Source organism: Aedes albopictus, chromosome 2 (assembly GCF_035046485.1).
Source record: "Aedes albopictus strain Foshan chromosome 2, AalbF5, whole genome shotgun sequence".
NCBI lineage: Eukaryota > Metazoa > Arthropoda > Insecta > Diptera > Culicidae > Aedes > Aedes albopictus.
In genome coordinates this window covers 234,611,169-234,633,937 of record NC_085137.1, presented here as the reverse complement: position 1 = coordinate 234,633,937, position 22,769 = coordinate 234,611,169, and the positions used below count along the sequence as shown (strand labels likewise).

The window sequence follows — 22,769 nt, the reverse complement described above, 5'->3', positions numbered from 1 at the left end:
TTCAAAATATGATAGTTGGTCAACTGCCCACCCGTGGCGCTCGCATCGTTTTTGTTCGAGTTTGACGTTTGCTCACTACCACCACCTAGGCGAATATGTTTCCGTGACTATGATTTGAATCGAAAAATGTTCGAAGTGTTACGTCTGTTTGTCTGTGATGTAAACCATCATAACACTAACTTTACATCACTTAACTGAAGTTTACATGACGTGTAAATCTCATTATTTTTATCTGTGTATGCTAATTCTTTGATTACATCTACCAGCTAAGTAATTTGCCTACGGAGATATATACCACAGATATAATTCTCCATCTTAGACGGGTTTACATAACATCAAAGTTAATTTAATAAACTTTAGGCTAAAATAATTGGATTTTTTTCATGGGTTTGCTTCTGCAAACCTAAGCGTCTGTTCTCCAGGAGGAGTGGCTCACAACAGCGTCTGATCCCCATGTTAGGGGCGGCTGATCAACGTCCGAGTGCCAGGGAAGGACTCTACGCTCAACTGTGCACTATGGTCCTCCGGAAAGTAGGGGGTTGGTGTCAGGCCCTACGAGCCATCCGTAAAAAAAAACCATTGTAGCTGAAAATCAGCAACATAATAATACAAACCGAGACCAACGGCAACGACCCCAGCGAACAAAAAGGACTTGCGATTGGAAACTCACTACGTGGAACTGCCGATCTCTCAACTTCATTGGGAGCACCCGCATACTCGCCGATCTACAAAAGGACCGCGGGTTCGGCATCGTAGCGCTGCAGGAGGTGTGTTGGACAGGATCCATGGTGCGAACGTTTAGAGGTTATCATACCATCTACCAGAGCTGTGGCAACACGCGCGAGCTGGGAACAGCTTTCATCGTGGTGGGTGATATGCAGAGGCGCGTGATCGGTTGGTGGCCGATCGACGAAAGAATGTGCAGGATGAGGATCAAGGGCCGATTCTTCAACTTCAGCATAATAAACGTGCACAGCCCACACTCCGGAAGCACTGATGATGACAAGGACGCATTTTACGCGCAAATCGAACGCGAGTACGACCGCTGCCCAAGCCACGATGTCAAGATCATCATAGGAGATTTAAACGCTCTGGTAGGCCAGGAGGAGGAATTCAGACCGACGCTTGGAAAGTTCCGTGCCCACCAGCAGACGAATAAAAACGGCCTACGACTCATTGATTTCGGCGCCTCCAAAAACATGGCCATTCGTAACACTTTTTTTCCAACACAGCCTCCCTTATCGTTACACTGACGGCACTTCTCCGACATTATCGACGTCAGGACCTATCGTGGCGCCAACATCGACTCCGACCACTATCTGGTGATGGTCAAACTGCGCCCAAAATTTTCCGTCATCAACAATGTACGGTACCGACGACCGCCACGGTACAACCTAGAGCGACTAAAACAACCGGATGTCACCTCAGCATACGCGCAGAATCTCGAGGCTGCGTTGCAGGCAGGGCCGGATCTAAGGGGGGGCCAGGGGGGGCCGGGCCCCGGGCCCCCACATTTTAGGGGCCCCCACAAAAACCTTTTTTTGGTTGCTAACATTAGCTTTATTTTTCATATTGCTCAAGTATTGTTCGAAAATAAGGAAAAACATTTTTGTTCATCTCTCAGAAGGGCCTCCACATCCGCTCGGGCCCCGGGCCCCCACAATCCTTAATCCGGGCCTGGTTGCAGGCGAGGGCGAGCTGGATGAGGCCCCTCTAGAGGACTGCTGGAGTACAGTGAAAGCAGCCATCAACGACGCAGCCAAGAGCACCATCGGGTACGTGGAACGGAATCGACGGAACGAATGGTTCAACGAAGAGTGCATAACGGTTTTGAAGGAGGAGAACGCAGCGCGGGCGGTAATTCTGCAGCAAGGGATCCGACAGAACGTGGAACGTAACAAACAGAAGCGAAAACAGCAGACCCGCCCTGTTCTGGCACCACTGCTACACACGACGAGGACCTCGATGACAGGCGTTCCCTGACAATCGAGAAACGTCAGACAATGCGTCAGCTAAATTTGACAACGAACGAATATGCAAAAACATGCTAGAATTTCTATCGTGGTAAATGCTGTTGAATTTAATTGAAATTTGTAAATCTATTTGAATTGTTGAAATTTCTTACTCCTTGAATGTTGTGACCAACTGAGGTTGTAATCAAACCTATTTGTGCGTCGAAGAAAGTGCCAATTTGAGTTCAAACAAAAAGTAGTTGGTAAGAAATACTAAATTCCAAATGTTACTGGCTGAACATAACCATTTCTGTGAGAACTTTTCCATAATTAGGATAGACCGGCACTCTCGAGGGGAACAGTAAGCTATAGATTACACCTTAAGTGCGTCTTGAAGAATTAGGAGGTAAATTGAGTCGATTCCTTTTTGAATGACACCAGATCGCTACTAAAACAGGGTCGTTTATTCCTCTACAGAATCACCTTAGGGTATTTGCTTAAACTGCAATCGAGATCGACAGAATTTTGCTTCGGACAGGGATGGGAACACTCACTTGCAAAGAATTACACTCACTTGCAATTTTCTCAGCTCAGAGGCGTGCAATCAGGAAACGATATATGGACGACTTTTGCCTTGTGGTTTTGTCTAAAAGTTTTCCGAATAGAGTTGGGGTCGCACATGCATACCAAAGTCGCGACAGAGCTGTAAAAGCAACTCTCCACGAGGTGAGTGTAATTTACATTCACCTCGTGGAGAGTTGCCTTCTCAGCTCCTTCACGACTTCAGTATGCGTATGCGACCCCTACTCTATTCGGCAAACTTTTAGACAAAACCACAAGGCAGAAGTCGTCCATACATTGTTTCTTGATTGCACGCCTTTGAGCTGAGAAAACAGCAAGTGAATGTAACTCTTTGCAAGTGAGTGTTCCCATCCTTGGCTTCGGATAAGTTCCGATAACGGGAAACTAGATGTAAGTTGAGCAATTTGTATTTTCTTCATATATTAACTGAATATATCATTTTAGCTTTAAGCTGCTCACTGAGAAAAGCTGCTCTAAGGAACCCTACTGTGAGGTGTATACCAAGCTTGTCCTTTATTATATGGTGCATACCCGCCTCATCCTTGCTGCCTGTCAGGTCAGACAGACAAGTTGATTATGTTTGCAACACAGCTCAGTGGTTGGCGGCTTGGCGCCAGTTCGGTAGAAACACTCGGCCGGAGCAAACATCAGTTTTAGCGGTGGAGTCGCAAGCGGGTAAGAGTTTCAAGGTTCCCCGTTGGGTGATTCCTCCTATGAGTAATTGAATATTAACATTGGCGATCCTGCCAGGAGTATTTTTGACCAGCTGCTGGTCATAAACAAATCAGAAGAAATAGGAGGAATCACTCACTGTGGGAAATCCCAACAAAAAGTTTTTTTTTTGTGAGGTGCGTAATGAAAACCACCAATAGCAAGTATGTAATGAAGACTGCTTGCGGGAAGTGTGTAATGAACACCGCTTCCCAGAGACGTGTAATGAAAACCGTCTCAGAGTAGTAAAGAAAACTACTCCATGAAGTGTGTAAAGTAGACCACTTCAGAGATGAGTAAGGAAAACCATCTCAATTGAAAATTAAGCTTTCAAAATAACTGAGCAGTAACGAAAACTGCTGGAGCCCGTTGTGAAGGCTCGGTCGCGTCTGTAGAACGAAAACACAGGGAAGGTAACGAAAACCATCCTAAATGGCAAGATAGCAGCTGCATTTGTGCCGGTAGAGGCCGGTAATCGTAGGAGCAGTGACTGATGTTCGAAATGATGATGATCACAGTGATCGAAGTGATGATGATCACAGACAAACAGATGATGTGATGATAATCACAGACAAACAAATGATGTGACGTTGATCACAGACAAACAGATGATGTGACGGTGATCACAGACAACCAGATGATGATCACAGACAAAAAGATGATGTGATGTTTATCACAGACAAAAAGATGATGTGATGGTGATCACAGACAAGCAGATGATGTGATGTTGATCACAGACAAACAGATGATGTGATGTTGATCACAGACAAACAGAGTATGATCACAGACAAACAGATGATGATGATAACAGGCAAACAGATGAGATGATGGTGATCCAGAAAAAAAACAGATAATGCTTAAAATTGTTATTATATGTGCTTTAATGAATACTTTAGATCTGAGCTGATGGCATGACTTCTGAAGATTTATTGAATAAACGAGGGCGTCCGATGAGTATGAAACTCTATACATACATTTGTGCATGATATTGAAATGTATGTGATTGCTTGATATGCCTATAGATGTGAAGACCTCTATGTAGTATCCAGAGCTGTCAGGAAAAGGGTTAAACAGTATATTTAACAGTTAAAATATTTATAGGATTTGATATCAGCGCCGCTTGCAGAATTTTTGGTTATCTGGTGCTCATAGTGGTGTGGTCATATTTTGTCAGACTTGATGAGAAAGAAGAAGACAAACGCGTTTCACAGATTTATTTTGCAAGGCACAATATTCATTCAAGAAAGTTGCCCAAAGTGCAACTCGGCGGAAGTCGTACAATATTCATGCATTGTTATTGACGTCGCCCCACTAAATCGTTGTTCGCCAGTTGGACTAACGAAGCGAAATTTTTAGTGAACTGAATGTCATTCCTCATCTGACCCAACATACATCCCAGATGTTTTCTTTTTATGCCCGATGCCTCTGTGTAGATTTCCGCCGGGATCTAATTTAGTGGCGGCGGTAAACGTGCAGTAGTAAGTCGTGTAAGCGTGTTTGCATTTCACCCTAGTCGGTCTAGATTCAATGATACAATCGTAGTCGACACCATCGGTATTTCCGAGACAAACATATCGGATAACGTCTTTGTTCGGTTAGGAAGTAAAACCGTAGGTCCTGGCCCATGTGTTGATGGGTTCGAGATGTAGGATGCCAGGTGTATGTAGATGTCTCCCTGACCGTCCGTGTTTAGGGTTAGTGCTAGAAATAGGGCGTTAAACAACAACTGCTATCAAACGGTGTCGGCATGCCACATATAAGAAGAAGCCAAACATCGCGTCGTACCGACGATCACGATTTTATGCTGCCTGGAAATCTGTAAGTGCAAGCGCGCCAAAATCTGCGTGAGTGAGCATGTGGTTTTGGTGGGCGAAACCCTACTCTAGTCTCTGTTAATCGATCAAGTAGTGCTTTTAAAGATTACACTAGTTAACAGCATTTTTGAACTCGATCAGGTGATGATAATTTTTAATGTTGAATCATGCTCTGAGTTGGAAAACGTGAATTGAAAAAATTACAGTAGAGCGGATTTTTATTTTCGGTTTTCCATACAAGGCTGTCAATTTTAATTCGATTTAGCAGCTTCTTTGCAATAATCACGGAGACAAATTTCGTTCGTTTGAAACAAAAATATTCATGTTCATTAGGTAAACTGATAAAATATTTAAAATTAAAATATTAATTTTTAAAACTAACTCAATTACATATTGATTTCTACAATACTCATTGAAGAGCCCCCCGTTCCGCCGTCGAGAACATAAACAAAACTCTCAAGTTCCAGTTGCAGCACCAAACAAGATTTCCTCCTGCAAAGAAGTCAAGTTTCACCAAACGTTTTCCACGAAATTTCATTGATTTCGGGAGCGTATGTTATCTACATGATGTTGGCATTGAAAGTGCCACGCGGGAGGTGGGTTTTCCTAGAGAAGGAAATGACTTTGTAAATTTAATTGGAAAACAAATATCCGTAGGCCGACCTGCCACAAAAAAACATTTTTTTTTTTACATTTGTTTCTAACATAATTTGCCAGAAGATGCATGTTTGTTTAAAAAATGGACTGAATTTGTTTCAAATGTGACGTTTGATTTGCTCCAAACAGTTTTATTTTTGTTGCCAGACTAAATTGACAATTTATTTGAGTTTACCTGAAATATTTTTGATTTTACCATGTTTTTTTCTGCGTGATGCACATTAAAAGACTAGTAAACGGACCATAAAATCGAAATTGGTTTATGGTATTATATGTTGCAGGGAAAATTATCTAATTTCTACCCTTTTGTAGAAGACACGAATATAATACGATGTACTGGCAACGATCTATAATTTCGTACATTTTTGCATAGAGACGAAAAGATCACAACTTGTTCCAGATACAAGTATCAACATAGGTGCTTCACACTACCTACGTTAATATAATACTGAAAATGTTTTTTGCTTCCATCCGATATGCTTCCTATACATAAAAAAGATAGTTGCAACCATGGTTTGAATGTTTCGGATTCGAAGTAAATTAGGAGAAATAGGATGCAACCGTTTTATTAGATGGATGAGTAGCAAGGTTTATAGAAAGGATAATCGATGCTGCAAAGAGCAAAGACGATGATATTTGAAAGAAATTGAAAAAGTATTATCTGTAATTGCAGAATAATGGAGCAATAAAATGAGTTTTCTGAAACCAATACAACACATTGAGATGTTTAGAACAATACTAAATAACTTAGAGCAATTCTGTGTATAGGCAAATCTGACGGAAGCTAACGATTCCTCCGCATCTGGTGGCAGGAATGAGAACCCTACGAAAAACGTGACTCCGCCAAAAAAAAAAGTGCCATGGCACAGCATAGGTAAAGTGCATTTTTTTTTCACTTTTTCGTATCGAATTCCGCATCGTAGAGAAACAAACGAGCACTTTTTGGAAAGAAAATTTAATTCTCTTTCAGATGCGCTTCGTAGTTACTTACGAACAATTTATGTGAATAATTTGAGAAGCACTTGCTATGCCCCCGGCGGATCTTCCGGATTTTTGTTAGCTGGCCAATCCGGTATCTGTGGGCGTGAATGATGATAATGGAAGCCATTGCAAATGGAAAATAGCAACTTCTAGAGCAAAAAAATGAGTAAAATTTGATGACAAAAAAATTTACCTTTTTATGTAAACAAACGATTTTCTCCTTATCTCAACAAGCGCCTCTACAATTGGGAGTAATCCGAATTAGCCTATCGCAATTCGAAGAAAAATCACTTCAGAAACCTCCGGAAAAAATCTGATAGGTTTTTATAGCGTTGTTCAATTTGACAACGGCGTCAGGTACCGTTGTTTGATGGTTTTTTTTAAAGCTGGAAAACTGAGTCAAGATTTACCTAGAAAACCACATTTTAGTGTGGAATGCTTTTTTTTAGAGAAGAAGCAGAATGTGAGGTGTATACCAAGCTTGTCCTTTATTATATGGTGCATACCCGCCTCATCCTTGCTGCCTGTCAGGTCAGACAGACAAGTTGATTATGTTTGCAACACAGCTCAGTGGTTGGCGGCTTGGCGCCAGTTCGGTAGAAACACTCGGCCGGAGCAATCATCAGTTCCAGCGGTGGAGTCGCAAGCGGGTAAGAGTTTCAAGGTTCCCCGTTGGGTGATTCCTCCTATGAGTAATTGAATATTTACACCTACCACCTATCCGAACACGCCCCTTTCGGGAGAAAAAGTGCCGCCTGGAAAAAGCGGAGTGCGAAGAAACGGAACTGCTGTGCCGTTCCCAAGAAACATGGAATTTCTATCAGAAGCTCAACGCAGCCCGCAACGGCTTCGTGCCGCGATAAGAACGGAGGCCTCTTGACGGAAGGACGTGAGGTGATCGAAAGCTGGAAGCAGCACTTCGATCAGCACCTGAATGGCGTGAAGAATATAGGCACGGGAGACCACGGCAACGGAGGAAACGACGACACCAATGCAGCGGAGATCGAAAATGAACCAACTCCCACGCTGAGGGAAGTTAAGGATGCCATTCAAAACTAACAAAGCAGCTGGTAAGGATGACATCGCAGCTGAACTCATCAAGATGGTCCCAGAAACGTTGACCACCTGTCTGCATCGGCTGAAAGTCAGGATCTGGGAAACCGAACAGCTACCGGAGGAGTGAAAGAAAGGGGTAATCTGCCCCATGTAACGGTAGGCTAATTTCTCGTCACTCTTATGCAGTAGAGTGATGGCAAATAGTATGAAGTGTAATGTCTAATTATCATCTATTGTATTTATTTGCAACATCTCGTACTCCAAAGGCAAAAGGTAATGTTAGAGGTGTGCATTGAGTGCACGTAACCTCAGGCACTTTTTGTCTGCGCCGGCTAGGCTTATCTCACTTTTATGAAGTCGCGCTCAGTCAATATAGCATGCCTCTTAATATCAACAACCATCAATAATAACATGTTTGTATTGACAATCATTTTGTAGCTTAAATCTATTTCTATCTAGTCTAACCTGGTTTATCTGCTACCGGTGAAGACTGCTGCAGACGTTGCGGGGCCCCGAACTGCAACGAAGATGATTCGATGGCGCACCCAATTCAAATGCGCGTGACGTGAATGACGCGTCCGTCTATCACGTGCTAGGCCTGCTCCCGTCGTGTCGTTTCTGCGCCTCCGGATCCACTGTGTCATCACAGGACCGGCGGCCGTCTCCTTCCTACACACGCAGTCACACGCACAACACTGATGATTAGCTACTCACTCGCTGGTTCGTGTCCGATGGTAGCCACTCTCCGCCCACGCTCTGACTTGCCTGGCGGCCTAATTCATCCGGATGGCCTGGCAAATCTGGTGTGTGTGGGTGCCGTCCTGTCGATGGTCTGAGCGATTCGGTGCTGGTGCTTGTGGCGGTGATTGGTCTAAGGTGTTGTGATGCCCACTATCGAACAATGCCAAGGGATTCCATCTGAATCCAGCGAGGGTCCATCAGAGAATTGGCGACCGTACTCGGACCACTTGGTCTTCCCGCTCTGTACTCCTCCGCTGTCTAGGTCCTGCAAATGGAGTGATTCCGTAGGTTCAACGCCAATCCTGGTCCTCTTTGAGTGTTCGCAGATGTAGTTTCGGGCTCGTGTCTAGCCAAAAATCCCGTACAGAAAGAGCCCTAAAGGAAAGCGGGAATCGTTAATTATCTGTCATGGTCCAAAATGTCTTAACTGCGTTTACTTCATGAAGAAGGCTCTTCTCTCGTGTCGGGTTTCGGTTTTGCGGTAAAACGTTTGTTACAGAGCACACCAGGATTATGCTGCAAATTTAGACGTTTGTGGTTAGGTTGCATTTCACCTGAATCTCTCACATTACCGTTCTCCCTCGTGGATTATTCCTCCAACTCCAGTGCTGTGTTTTACGACGTAGCGGTCTTCAAAAGATCTTGCGGGTTTTATGCTTGGTACCTGTGATGGAGCGGTATTGTTATATTCTTCCCTCGAGCAAAAATTACTGACTTACGGCTTTTCCAGTTGGTTTTCTCCCGAGTGATTCTTGATGTGACCAATCTGCTGACTGCTGTGTGCGGAGAGACCGGAACTGTGTTCTGCTGTTGTGTGCGTGTGTGGACGTGACGAGGAGGTTGACGAGATTGACAGGCGAAAGCCCGTTTCGTGTGGTTCTAACAGCTGGCTGCATCCTTATGTTTATATCGCCAATTACACATTTAAATGGCGTTAGACTTATGTTGCACATAAAATTACTTTAATCGGCATGACTCGTAACACCCATTCACAAGAAAGGCGACCATTTGAATGTGAGAACTTCAGATCGATTACTATTTTGAATGCTGCCTACAAAGTGCTATCCCAGATCATCTTCTGTCGTCTGTCACCTAAAACAAATGAGTTCGTGGGAAGTTATCAAGCTGGCTTCATCGACGGCCGTTCGACAACGGACCAGATCTTCACCGAACGGCAAATCCTCCAGAAATGCCGTGAATACCAGGTCCCAACGCATCACCAGTTCATCGACTTCAAGGTGGCATACGACAGTATCGACCGCGCAGAACTATGGAGAATCATGGATGAAAACAGCTTTCCTGGGAAGCTGTCTAGACTGATTAAAGCAACGATGGACGGTGTGCAAAACTGCGTAAGGGTTTCGGGTGAACTATCGAGTTCATTCGAATCTCGCCGGGGACTGCGACAAGCTGAAGGACTCTCATGCCTACTCTTCAACATCGCTCTGGAAGGTGTGATGCGACGAGCCGGGGAACGATTCTCACAAATTCCGGTCAATTTGTGTGCTTTGCGGGTGACATGGACATTACCGCCAGAACATTTGGAACGGTGGCAGAGCTGTACACCCGCCTGAAACGCGAAGCTGCAAAGGTGGAACTGGTGGTGAATGCCTCAAAAACAAAGTGCATGCTGGAAGGCGGAACCGAACACGACCGGATCCGTCTGGGTAGTAATGTTACGATAGATGGGGATACTTTCGAGGTGGTGGAGGAATTCGTCTACCTCGGACCCTTACTGACGGCTGACAACAACGTGAGTCGTGAAATTCGAAGGCACATCATCAGTGGAAGTCGGGCCTACTACGGGCTCCAGAAGAAACTGTGGTCTAAAAAGATTCTTCCACGCACCAAATGCGCCATGTACAAAACGCCAATAAGGCCGATGATCCTCTACGGACACGAGACATGGACCATGCTCGAGGAAGACCTGCAAGCACTTGGAGTTTTCGAGCGACGCGTGCTAAGGACGATCTTCGGCGTAAATAGGAGTCCCAAAACCATTGCGATATGGAAATATCGATTATATTCAACTCTAGGTACCTAGGGTATCGCGCCACTTGGGCGGTGGCTTCTATATTCGTCTGTTTTCCACTATAACTCAGTCAATTTTGACCAATTGAATGTTGTACACGGGTAGATACTATGGTCCACTGCACGAATTTATGCTGACCTGTTTACTCTCACTGAAAATTTGACGTTTGAGAGGTGCCGACACCGAGTAAGCAGGCCAGAATAAATTCGTGCAGTAATCCATACCTATCTCACCGCATTCCAAAAAGTGTGTCAATTGGTTCAAATTTGACTGAGTTATAGCGGAAAACAGACGAAAATAGGAGCCACCGCCCAAGTGGCGCGATTCCCTATTAGAACAAAACCAACCGTACAACTCCCGTTTCTATCTGAAATTCTATCAAAAGACAATTATCCCGGATATGTTAAAATGAATTTTCTTTCAAATAAACGAATACGTAAAAAACAACAAATTTTCAAAACATGTTTGGTGAACTAAAACAGCTTAAATATATAATTACTATCCTTTACTTAATTAAACGTACGCATGGCCTTCGCAGAACCTGCTACTCAAGTACTTCACTTTAACCTTTCACCCTCGGTAGCAATCATGCAGTCATACCCTTCCTTGAAAAAGGCAACCCAAAGCTACACAATGGAGTGTCGAAAGCCAAAAAATTGACCAGATTGTTTTCATACGTCCCGTTCATCCATGGCATATTGAACCTACCTTGTGTCTTTACATATCCACTGTACGTAGTACGTACAAACGAGAGTCCTTTCCACGCTGGTGTCTGTGCAACCCCAGTGTACTCTGTTTCTGTGTGGGTGAACCGTTTACGATTCAATTGCTCGCCATGAATGAATGAATGACAGAGCGTAGTAACGTAAAACTAAAGAGAACACGCTCCGCCCCGGCGAGAGAGTCCTTGCCAGGTGACAATCACAGCATGGAGAACATCAACTGCCGTGGCCACGCCTCCTGCCGCGCCGTGGTATGTACAACATGAATGTCACATGTTTTATTTTATATGCACGCGTCAAAGTTGCAACTTTGAGTAGTCAAAAAAGAAGAAGTTGGGAGCAGTATCTTATCACGGGCTGCCGAGGTTGGCTGACTGGTCGGATCGGATGCTGCGGTTGGCTTGAACAGCAGCTCGTCGGAGTGTGCCATAAGGACTTTGGCATCATCCTTTCGGTCGGTCGTTGGTGGTGGAATGGGAAAAGTGACATCGGTGTTGCGGTGGGTCGGATGGGAGAGGAAACACGGAAAATGACTGACTGGTGTTGGATTTTGTGTAGATGCGCCCAGTCAGCGGCAAAGCGATGACGCGGGATGTGAGCATGAACATAAGGATTCGAGAGCAAGGATACAGCTCTGACTGCAGAGGGGGAGAATGCTCGGTTCGCTCTGGCAAATGAAAAAGTCGACATGATGAGGTGAAAAGCGGTTTTTGGGTGGTGTGGTGTTGTTGGCTAGAGCCGGTTGAGGGTGGGAAGAGAGCCTGGCGTTCCGGTTGAAGTGAGTCGCTGGCTGATGCCAGTGGTAACTGTAGCAAATGTGAATTGTGATGAAGTCAATACAGCATCAGTCGGTAATCAGCTTCTACCGTTTCTGGCTGTGCCATTGCGGGAAATCTGAACAACCGGAGTCAGTTGATCAGGAACAATCGAGCAAGTGACACCAATCGGTTCTACCTTCCAGTAGTGTGGCAAAACGTATCGGAACGGTTGCGTCGGGATATTAGTGTCGTTTGTGAAGTTCATCATCCTTTAGAGAAGATATATGTTTTGTGGTCTTATACAAATCGGGAATATTCTTTGGGATTTCGAAAGTGATCTGGTAGTTGGTTAGTCAACATAATTCCAAAAGTGACAAAGTGAATTTATATTTGTTCAAGAGTTGATGACAAATCGTCAATAGAAATTTTCCAAGTTGGATTTCAAATTCGTTTGGCAACCACGAAGAATGGGAACAGGTAGCACATTGCAATGGATAATAGTTTAGCTGCTCAAAAACTTGTTTTCATAGTTGGTCCATGTGTGATTGTAACAAGTGATTTTTTTTTTTTTTGAAGTTTATTGTTTATTATTTATTTAATCTAAATACACCAAAAAATCATGCTACTCTACTGGACCAATCATTTTTAGGTCCCTATCGCATGTAATTGTTTCGACATCCGAGCGACGTGATCAGCCCTAAGCTGGTTGCCGAGATAAATTAGCTTGACAATATCCATCCCTTAATATACCGTCGGGTCTCAAGCCTGCCTCAATTCTAAACAAACAACTCGCCGAGGCCAACACCTAGATTTGGAATGATACCATATTTTGGTATACTGCAGTTATGAGGCCGTTATTATAACAGTACAATGTCTCAATGGACTTCTGCACGAATTTATGCTGGCCTGCTTAAGGACTGTTCAATTTATAAAACGGACAACTTGTTTGTGTGATACCTTTTTTATTTTTCAATAAAATCATTATCAATTTTTTGCGTAACTTTCTATAGCTATTCTCAAATGTAGGAAAAATATAACATTTAGCAAAATGTTGTTTATTGTGTAACTGAAGCGGTTTTCGTTAAACATCAATAAAAACCCATTTCTTAAAATTCGACATAACTTTCCACATACTTAACATGCACATTTTCATGAAGTTTTTAATGAATTGGAAGCTCACACTATTCTACTAAAGGTAAAGCTCAATAGTTGATCAGTAATAATGCACCAAGCAGGCTCCAGCTTGATATAGTGAGTTGCCTAGTTTTTATAGAAATTATTAAAAAAATGTTAAAATAAGTCCTGTGTTGCAATAACATCACGGATTCGGCTAAAAATTTGTCCAGAATAGTAGAATATTGCTCTCTGAATGATACAGAAGAAAAATTAACTAGTAATTGCATTTTTCATCAAAAATTTAATCCATGAAGATGGTCATATTAAAAAATTTCATACTTTTTGCTCCATTGATGCAGAATTTCGACTCTAGCGAATCTTGTTATTATTTCCAACAAAGTTGATCCTATGTTATTGTACACCTTATTTAATAATAATCGGATGCAAAGTTTTTATTTCCAACATCATTGTTATGCAAAATTTGCATTAGGTAGCATTGTTATTTGGAAGAACCTTCAAAGAACGAAACTGGTTTTGATTACTGTATCTGTAATGGCGCACAGTAACCAAATCAGCAATGCTATTAAGAAGCAGTTTTCTGCATTTAAAACCACATTATTCCCTTTTTCGACTTGATGCATAAAAAAATTGATTATTTAATATTTTCATGACCTTTTTGCTTCACAATTGAATTTTATTCAAAAAATCGAATCTAATTTGAGACTTTAATATCTCAACACTTAATTTTCCAATTGAGTTTAAATTTTGCCAGAATGTTTATTACTCATGCTGCTGCACCATGGTACATACTTTTAAGGTATTAAAAACGATATACCATGTGAGAACAGTAATTTTATATATATTTTCAATTTTCAGCAATTGAAAAATTCACCTTATTTAACATCTGGCCGATTTTCTATAAAATAAAACTATTTTTATTCGATTCAAAAATGATCACTATAATGACAGATGATGTACTGAACAACGAACCAAGGGTGGTTAAATTTGAACTACGCGTCTAATTTTCATTGCCTTGTAAAGTTGTCCGTTTTATAAATTGAACAGTCCTTACTCTCACAGAAGGCTTTGACCTATTTCGATGTTTGATCGGTGCCGCTCCGTTCAAACGTCAAATTTTCCTGTAAGAGTAAGCAGGCTCGTGCAGAAGTCCACACAGGTAAACGCGTTCGGTATTTTTTTACAGAAATCTCAACTGCCGAGCGTTTGGCAATGGGTTTTTACCGAAATTCTGTAAAAAAATACAAAATTTGGATAAAATGTTATTGTCTATCTAACTCTATACTCTAACGAAGTTGGGTTAATGTTGCCAACTTTACCGAAATTTTCCGGTAAAAACAGCTTAACGGTTGAGATTTCGTTAAAATATTACCGAAGTCGGAAGAAGTCCTAAAAGAAAATCTTTCTTCCCCGCGTGGTTCCAGTTGTCTGCCTGGTCGTCGTCAAGTCAAGGTGCAAGTTCTATCGTGTATCGTTCCGTCCCTGTTGATCGGGCGGCATATCTGCGGTCACTTGTCGAAGATCAGACATTTTACTGTAGGGACAGCCTGCTGCCCTGTCCGGTATAAGTTCATCCGGCGATCATCTGTTGGTCATTTGTTCAAGATCAAGTCCTACCCTGTCACTGTTCTGCCTGCTGTCCTGACCTGTCTCTATTCCTGTCCTTTAACACACTTTGCTGCTCCGATCCTGTCTATCAGGCGTTGGTTAGTCTGCCGACCGTGTTCCTGTGAGATTATGGAGGGTCACCACACCCTCGAGCTAGGTCTTAGATTTGGCTTGCTACCGGGTAAGCTGAGTGGCTACTTGAACAAAGTGTGCAGCAAGGTGTGCAGTGCAGGGTTACCTATTGTGGAGTACGGATTGTATGAAAGGTGAAATTTGATTGCATTAGTCCCGCTAGGTTGTACCGAGGCAGCCGTCGTTACCGGATATTGTTGATTACCGAGAGTATTGGGCGAGTGAAGGTCAACTAAATCGAAGTGCCGGGGTAGGTCCTGATGTCGATAGTGTCGGAGAAATTCCGTCATTTAGAACGTGGTCGATTTGGGATTCCGTCACCTAGGTCTCCTATGATGATGCTGACGACTTCCAGCACGATAAAGTCTGTTTCCAGCTCGCTATTGTTGCCTTGGCTCTGGTAGATATTTTGATTACCTCTAGACGTCTGCACCTTGGATACTACAGCGCCACGATTCCAAGTCTACGGTCTTTCAGTACATCACAGAGCATGCGGGTGCTCCCCCGATGAAATTGAGTGATCTGCATTTTCACGCACCAAGTTATTAATCGCAAGTCCTTCTGCGTCGCGTGGGCCGCTTCCATTGGGTCTGGTTCATATTCTTGTCTTCTTTCCTTTTCGCAGCATATGGATTTTACAACCGGCTCGCTGGATTTGACAACAACACCTAACTTTCGGAGAAAAGAGGGTGCACAGTAGCATAGAATAAAAATGCAATTCTCGTTTCAGTCCATTTGAAAATAAAACTACAGACAACGGACAATATAGACGACACCCAATGGCCCAATGAAGACCTTTCAGTTAAACGAAAAAATTTCCGCACATATTGCGGCAATCGAGCCCATACTCCGTGGTTGGGACTATCAGCTCGGGTTGGTTTTAAAGTTTTGAAAAGCTTAGACTCTCAGCTTCCTAATGATGACTCTTTCTAGGTTTAATCACCGCATGACTTTATCATAATTGAATTTTATTGGCTTTTCTCGGTGAACTTAATACTACTCAAAGAAGGAGGGAGTAACGAAAGTAATGAAAGAAACGGTGGATAGAATCGCAAGTGTGCGACGAGAGAAATTGAATAGAAGTTGAAAATTAACAGAGGGCCATAATTGAACAACACAATCACAACGACGACCCCTTTGCCTAACGTTCTCGTGTTGAACGGCTAGGTACTAGTAGTTTGATGATGACTACTAGCCCTAGACAGGCAAAAAGATCGTGGTTGTGATCTGTTAAATGTTGTTCGGCTTTGCTTTCGGTTCTATCGATCTGTGACACTTGTTCAGAGATTCATATCGAGCGAACGTTACTTATTTGATTTTCGCGCTTTCATCTCGTATGCTCCTATTGTATCCAAATGATCTTATTCGAACCGAGTTTCATTCTTTCTTGCCAACTGGATTTTACTTTCTAGGTTTAATCACCGCATGACTTTATCATAATTGAATTTTATTGGCTTTTCTCGGTGAACTTATAATTGAACTTGTGATTGTGTTGTTCAATTATGGCCCTCTGTTAATTTTCAACTTCTATTCAATTTCTCTCGTCGCACACTTGCGATTCTATCCACCGTTTCTTTCATTACTTTCGTTACTCCCTCCTTCTTTGAGTAGTATTAAGTTCACCGAGAAAAGCCAATAAAATTCAATTATGATATTCCTAATGATGAGTTTAGATTTGAAATCGCTGGTTGCAAACACAGCGAAAATCGGGTTATGATAAAAATCCAAAATGGTGGCCTAATCCAAGATGGCTGCCAAAAAAATTTCAAATTCGCATGAGAGATCTATACTTTCTCTTCATAGAAATGTGAATTTTATTACATACATACATTATATACATTTATTTGTTCAACATCATTAAGACAAGACATAATCAACAATAGTACGCCACAATACTCGGTTTGTGGCTGCCGCTCTCCATCCTCGGTCGCGCCCAATGCTTGCCTGGTCACGCTCCACCTGGTCCGCCCATCGTGCTCTCTGCGCTCCACGCCTTCTTGTGCCAACCGGATCAGTTGCAAACACCAGCTTTGCAGGGTTGTTGTCCGGCATTCTTGCAACATGCCCTGCCCACCGTATCCTTCCGGCTTTGGCCACCTTCTGGATGCTGGGTTCGCCGTAAAGTGCAGCGAGCTCGTGGTTCATCCTTCTCCGCCACACACCGTTCTCCTGCACACCGCCGAAGATCCTTCTTAGCACGCGTCGCTCGAAAACTCCGAGTGCTTGTAGGTCCTCCTCGAGCATGGTCCATGTCTCGTGCCCGTAGAGGACTACCGGTCTTATGAGCGTTTTGTACATGGTACATTTGGTGCGTGGGTGAATCTTTTTCGACCGCAGTTTATTCTGGAGCCCGTAGTAGGCCCGACTTCCGCTGATGATGTGCCTTCGAATTTCACGACTCACGTTGTTGTCAGCCGTCAGTAAGGATCCGAGGTAGACGAATTCCTCCACCACCTCGAAAGTATCCCCGTCTATCGTAACATTACTACCCAAACGGATCCGGTCGTGTTCGGTTCCGCCCACCAGCATGTACTTTGTTATTGAGGCATTCACCACCAGTCCGACCTTTGCTGCTTCGCGTTTCAGGCTGGTGTACAGCTCTGCCACTGTTCCAAATGTTCTAGCGATAATGTCCATGTCATCCGCAAAACACACAAATTGACCGGATTTTGTGAAAATCGTGCCCCGGCTGTTGAGCCCGGCTCGTCGCATCACACCTTCCAGAGCGATGTTGAAGAGTAGGCATGAGAGTCCGTCCCCTTGTCGCAGTCCCCGGCGAGATTCGAATGAACTGGATAGTTCACCCGAAACCCTTACGCAATTTTGCACACCGTCCATCGTTGCTTTAATCAATCTAGTCAGCTTCCCAGGAAAGCGGTTTTCGTCCATTATTCTCCATAGCTCTGCGCGGTCGATACTGTCGTATGCCGCTTTGAAGTCGATGAACAGGTGATGCGTTGGGACCTGGTATTCACGGCATTTCTGGAGGATTTGCCGTACGGTAAAGATCTGGTCCGTTGTCGCCCAGCCGTCGATGAAGCTGGCTTGATAACTTCCCACGAACTCATTCGTTTTAAGTGACAGACGACGGAAGATGATCTGGGATAGCACTTTGTAGGCAGCATGTTGGAAATTGCCAACAAGGGAACTTTTTTCCAAAATAATAATCCCGAAATAATGTGACGGCTATGGGTTTGACTGGTAGAGGATTATTATTTTCCTAGAATTCAAATCAATTGTTCAACGGTTACAATATTAACAACAGCCCGAGTTTACAGGCAAATAGTCTATGGTTCGTGCTAACTTACGTTTAGTCCAGGTTTTGGGGGTTTTGATGTCCCGTGTCAATCAATTCTGTGAACCAGCTTAATGTAGGTCGGAGTTCAAGTCGTAGCTGTTGGTGATCTGAATGTCTAATCCTGGCCCAGGCCGTACTACTTATCCGTACTATAATATAGGATAGATTTAAGTATTTGCATGTGTTTTCATTCATAAGCTTTTTTACCGCATTAGTTCATAGGTTCCATCAAATTTAGGTTAAGTAGACGGTATAGAGTACTTGAAATGTTCCTGCCAAACTGCACATCGCATTAATTTCAATTAGGTTTAAGATATTAATGATAACTGCATGATACTACCTTTGGGTAACAACTATTTAGCAACTATTTAACAATTTAACTATTAATTTCAAGTATTTGCACGCTGTAAATAACATGATCTGCACTTCTTCGATCTGTTTATCTTCCTATCTATTGTCCCTACGTGAACGATACAGACTCACCGTTGTGACAGAGTTGGATCCGTCACTCCGAATCATTCCGCTTTCGCTGTACCTATAGACGAGGGGTATACTACATCGGCGCCTAAAGACAGCAATATCATAGAGGCGCGCTGGCGTATTATCGCCAACAGTCCCCCCAGGTACGCTGGCATTTTTGCTGGCTTACTCCGGATCGCGCCCTACATCTAGCACGGCTAATTTGGCGACCGGACGCTCGTAGATGCCATTTGCTGTTCTTACCGTCGCTGATCTAGGTTTTCCATCTCGTCCAGGATGAGTACAAATGATTCGGCCTTTTGGCCAACAGTTCCGGGGAAGCTTTGGATCTACAACGACCACCAAGTCATTGATTTCTATTGGCTTCGTATCGGTGAACCACTTGGTGCGTCGGGTTATCTCCGGAAGGTAATCAGCGACCCATCGTTTCCAGAACCGATTTGCCTGGACCTGGGATAGCAACCAACCCTGGCGAAGGGCAATACCGCTGTCATCGATATTGCTCATAGGTTTTGAACCATTAGACGCTCCGAGCAGAAAATGGTTTGGGGTTAAAGCTGGTGCCGAATCGTCGTCGACTGGGACGTGCGTTAGCGGTCGCGAGTTGATGACATTTTCGACCTCCGCCAGTAGATTGCGTAAAACTTCATCTGTAAGCTTCCTAGCAGGCAGAATGGCCATAAGGTTTTTCTTGACGCTTCCGATCAAACGCTCCCAGCTACCGCCCATGTGCGGTGAAGCTGGAGGCAGAAATGTCCAATTAGTATCGGTGTCCACAAATTCTTTCATCAGTTGTTCTTGATTGATGTTAGTCTCCGATTCTCGGAGTACTCGATCTGCACCGATGAAATTGGTTCCCCGGTCACTGAAGAAGGTTCGAGGTTTCCCTCTCCGTGCAATGAAATTGCGCAGAGCCATAATACACGATTCGGTGCTTAGAGAATGGACGACCTCGACGTGGATAGCACGGACTGTCAGGCAGGTGGCAAGCATGCCCCAGCGTTTCTCTACCCGACGGCCGATGACAACTTCATATGGCCCAAACAGATCAACTCCAACATGTGTGAATGGGCGGGTGAATGCATCTAAGCGTGCAACGGGCAGGTCAGCCATGATTGGTACGCTCGGAATTGTACGACTATTTTTACATCGTTGACAGCTGTTTCTCACTTTGGCATATGTCGAGCGAAGTTGCGGAACGCTGAATTTCTGTCGCACTTCGTTAATAACGGTCTCGTGGTTTTGATGGTGAAACTTTTGATGATAGTGTGCAACGATTAACTTAGTGGCGGGGTGGTCACGGGGCAGAATAACTGGATGCTTAGCATCTTGTGTTGCGTAGTCGCAGTTGGCGATGCGACCTCGCATGCGCATTACTCCATCCTGGTCCAACCACGGAGATTTTTGGTGCAATGGACTTGTTTTAGGCAACGGCGTTCCGGATAGCTCATGTTGCGATCGCTGGAGAAGAGCGAATTCGTCGGGATAACTCTCTTGTTGCGTTTGACGTAGTAGGTACGATTCAGCAGAAGTAAGCTCTTGACTGGAGAGAGAGCCGCCTATGACAGGCTTCTTCAAACGTTTCAAATTGCAGTTGTTGTAGAAACGGCATACAAATGCAACGATTCGAATTAATCGAGTCCAATTGGAGAAATCTTCAAATCGTACTATAGGATGGGGTGCGACGAAGTGTGACATTGCACTGGGGCGTAGCTCAAGTTCTGTAGTGATTGGTCCTCTCGATGTGCGTGGCCAACAATCTTCTGGAAGACAGAGAAATTGTGGGCCGTTGAACCATCTTGCTGTAGGTTTCAGATCTGGAAGTCCTTTCCATTTTGTCCCATCATCCGCAACGTTTAAGTCGGTGGGAACGTATCTCCACTCAGTAATCTCGGTCAACTCGAGGATCTCGCTAATCCGGAAGGCTACAAATGACGAGTAACGACGGTGATCGGATTTTATCCAACACAGGACATCCTGCGAGTCGGACCAGAAAATTCGACGGGAAACATTAATCTTGAGAGCTTCGGAGACTGTTTGAGCCAAACGAGCGCCAATCAAAGCTGCTTGTAGCTCCAGTCGGGGTACTGAGAGAAACTTCAACGGTGCTACTCTGGTTTTTGCAGCGACTATACTGCATTCCACGACGTCATCATGGTTGAAGCGTAGATAACAAGCAGCCGCAATACCATTTTCACTGGCATCCACAAACGTGTGAAGCTGTACGTCTCCGTGGTTCATGTTCCGCTTCCTGGAGTAGCACCGAGGAATACTTATCTGTTCGATTTGTGGTAGAACTTGGAGCCAAGTTTTCCATCGTTCAAAGATGTTTTCGTCGACTTGATCATCCCAATCGGTTCCGGAGCGCCAGACGTCTTGGAGAAGGATTTTCAAATACATTAAAAACTGGGCAATTAGTCCCAATGGATCGAACACGGACATGAGAACACGTAGCATCTGCCGTTTGGTTGGATGGTGCTGGCCTTCCAAAAGCGCTCTTCCATAACGGTTCCATCCAACTTTGAAGGTGAAGGTATCCAAGTCGGTACACCACCACATGCCAAGCACCTTTTCTGTAGCTAGTTCCGGCGATAGGTCTAGGTTCTTTTATTCGGTGTGATCTTCTTCTAAGGCATCAGCTACACGTTTAGAGTTGCTGATCCAATTACGAATCTCGAACCCACCTTCTGCGTGTACCTTTTTCACTTGTCGTGCGAGCGCAATAGCTTCTTCTTCTGTCGCCACACTCACTAGCATGTCATCAACATAATGGCGTTTCTGAATCACTTCAACAGCAACTGGATGGTCCCCTTTGAAACGTTCGGCATTCAAGTTTTTTACAAATTGTGCGGTGCTAGGGGAGCAGCATGCCCCGAACGTCATTACTTGTAGAGCGTAGACTGACAGAGTTTCATCTTTATTGTACCAGAGGAAACGTTGGCATTGCTGATCTTCCGGGCGCATGCGTACCTGCAGAAACATCTCACGCACGTCTCCAGTCAAAGCAATCCGTCCTTCACGGAATTGTACCAGTATAGTGAAAAGCTCACAGAGTTGATCAGGTCCTTTGAGCAGCGCAGAGTTTAGAGACATTCCATGCGAGATTGCAGCAGCATCCCACACCATCCGAATCTTCCCTGGTTTGTTGACGTTCGTGACGGGGAATATTGGAAGGTACCACGTCCTGGTGAATCTTTGGGAAAGTTCATCATCGGTAAGCTTCCTGGCGTAGCCTTTTTCCACGAGGTCTAGGATCTTATTGTTGAGGGCATCGGCTAACTGGGGGTCTTTATCCATCCTCTTTTTGAGGCACTGCAGTCGTCGAAGAGCCATCGGAAAACTGTCGGGCAGACGAACATCGTCATAACGCCACAATAACCCTGTTTCATAGCAGTTTTCCTTCAACACTGTAAGTGTATTTAGTAGTGTTTGCGCTCGTTCCTCTTCTGCTGAGAGTAGACGTTTCTTCGGCTGAGAAACTCCCAGACTATCCACTGCAAAGTATTCCTTCATCAATCGATGCAGGTTTTCGTCCGAAGATGGGTCGCATTCACAGATCTGGAATACAGAGTGTACCAGATTAGCACCGTTTCCATGGTTTCCTCCTCCACATATCGTCCATCCTAGCCGAGTTTTAACGGCGACTGGCTGATGTAGCGCTCCCTCGCGACTTTTTTGAACAAGGCTGAGGTACTGATCTTTCATCCCGATGAGAATTCTTGGTCGGACATCTTGATAAGATGTGATCGGCAGGCCCTTGAGATGCGGATACTGCAACGCCAACTCTTCAACGTTTAATGTTTGCGATGGAAGAAGTAGTTCGGTAACCGTGCGTACTCCATGCATAGTATACTTCTTGGAATCATTGTGTTTGGTAGTGACCTCTAGCCGAACGCTCTTTGAGCCATCTTCTCGACGTTTAGTTCCTCCAGTCCAGAGTAGGCATAGCGACGTTTCTTCTCCTTCCAGCTGTAGTTCATCCGCAAGTTCTTCGTCGAGCAGGGTGAGCTCGGATCCGTCGTCTAGAAAGGCGAATGTCTCGATCGAGCGGTGCTTTCCGTGTAGTACCACGGGTAGGTAGCGAAATAACACCTGGCTAGAAGTGACTTGG

General features: G+C 44.2%; 1 protein-coding gene and 1 long non-coding RNA gene across 5 annotated transcripts in view; one reads left to right on the top strand and one right to left on the bottom strand.

Moving 5' to 3' along the window:
• LOC109400987 (early estrogen-induced gene 1 protein) overlaps nt 1–22,769 on the bottom strand; it is a 337,105-nt gene that overhangs the window by 2,282 nt on the left and 312,054 nt on the right. The gene's annotated exons all lie outside the window — the stretch shown is intronic.
• LOC134287052 (uncharacterized) overlaps nt 11,225–22,769 on the top strand; it is a 65,724-nt gene continuing 54,179 nt past the window's right edge. The window contains exon 1 of the long non-coding RNA XR_009996978.1: nt 11,225–12,483. This is a non-coding gene — a long non-coding RNA (uncharacterized LOC134287052). The remainder of the gene's footprint in view (nt 12,484–22,769) is intronic.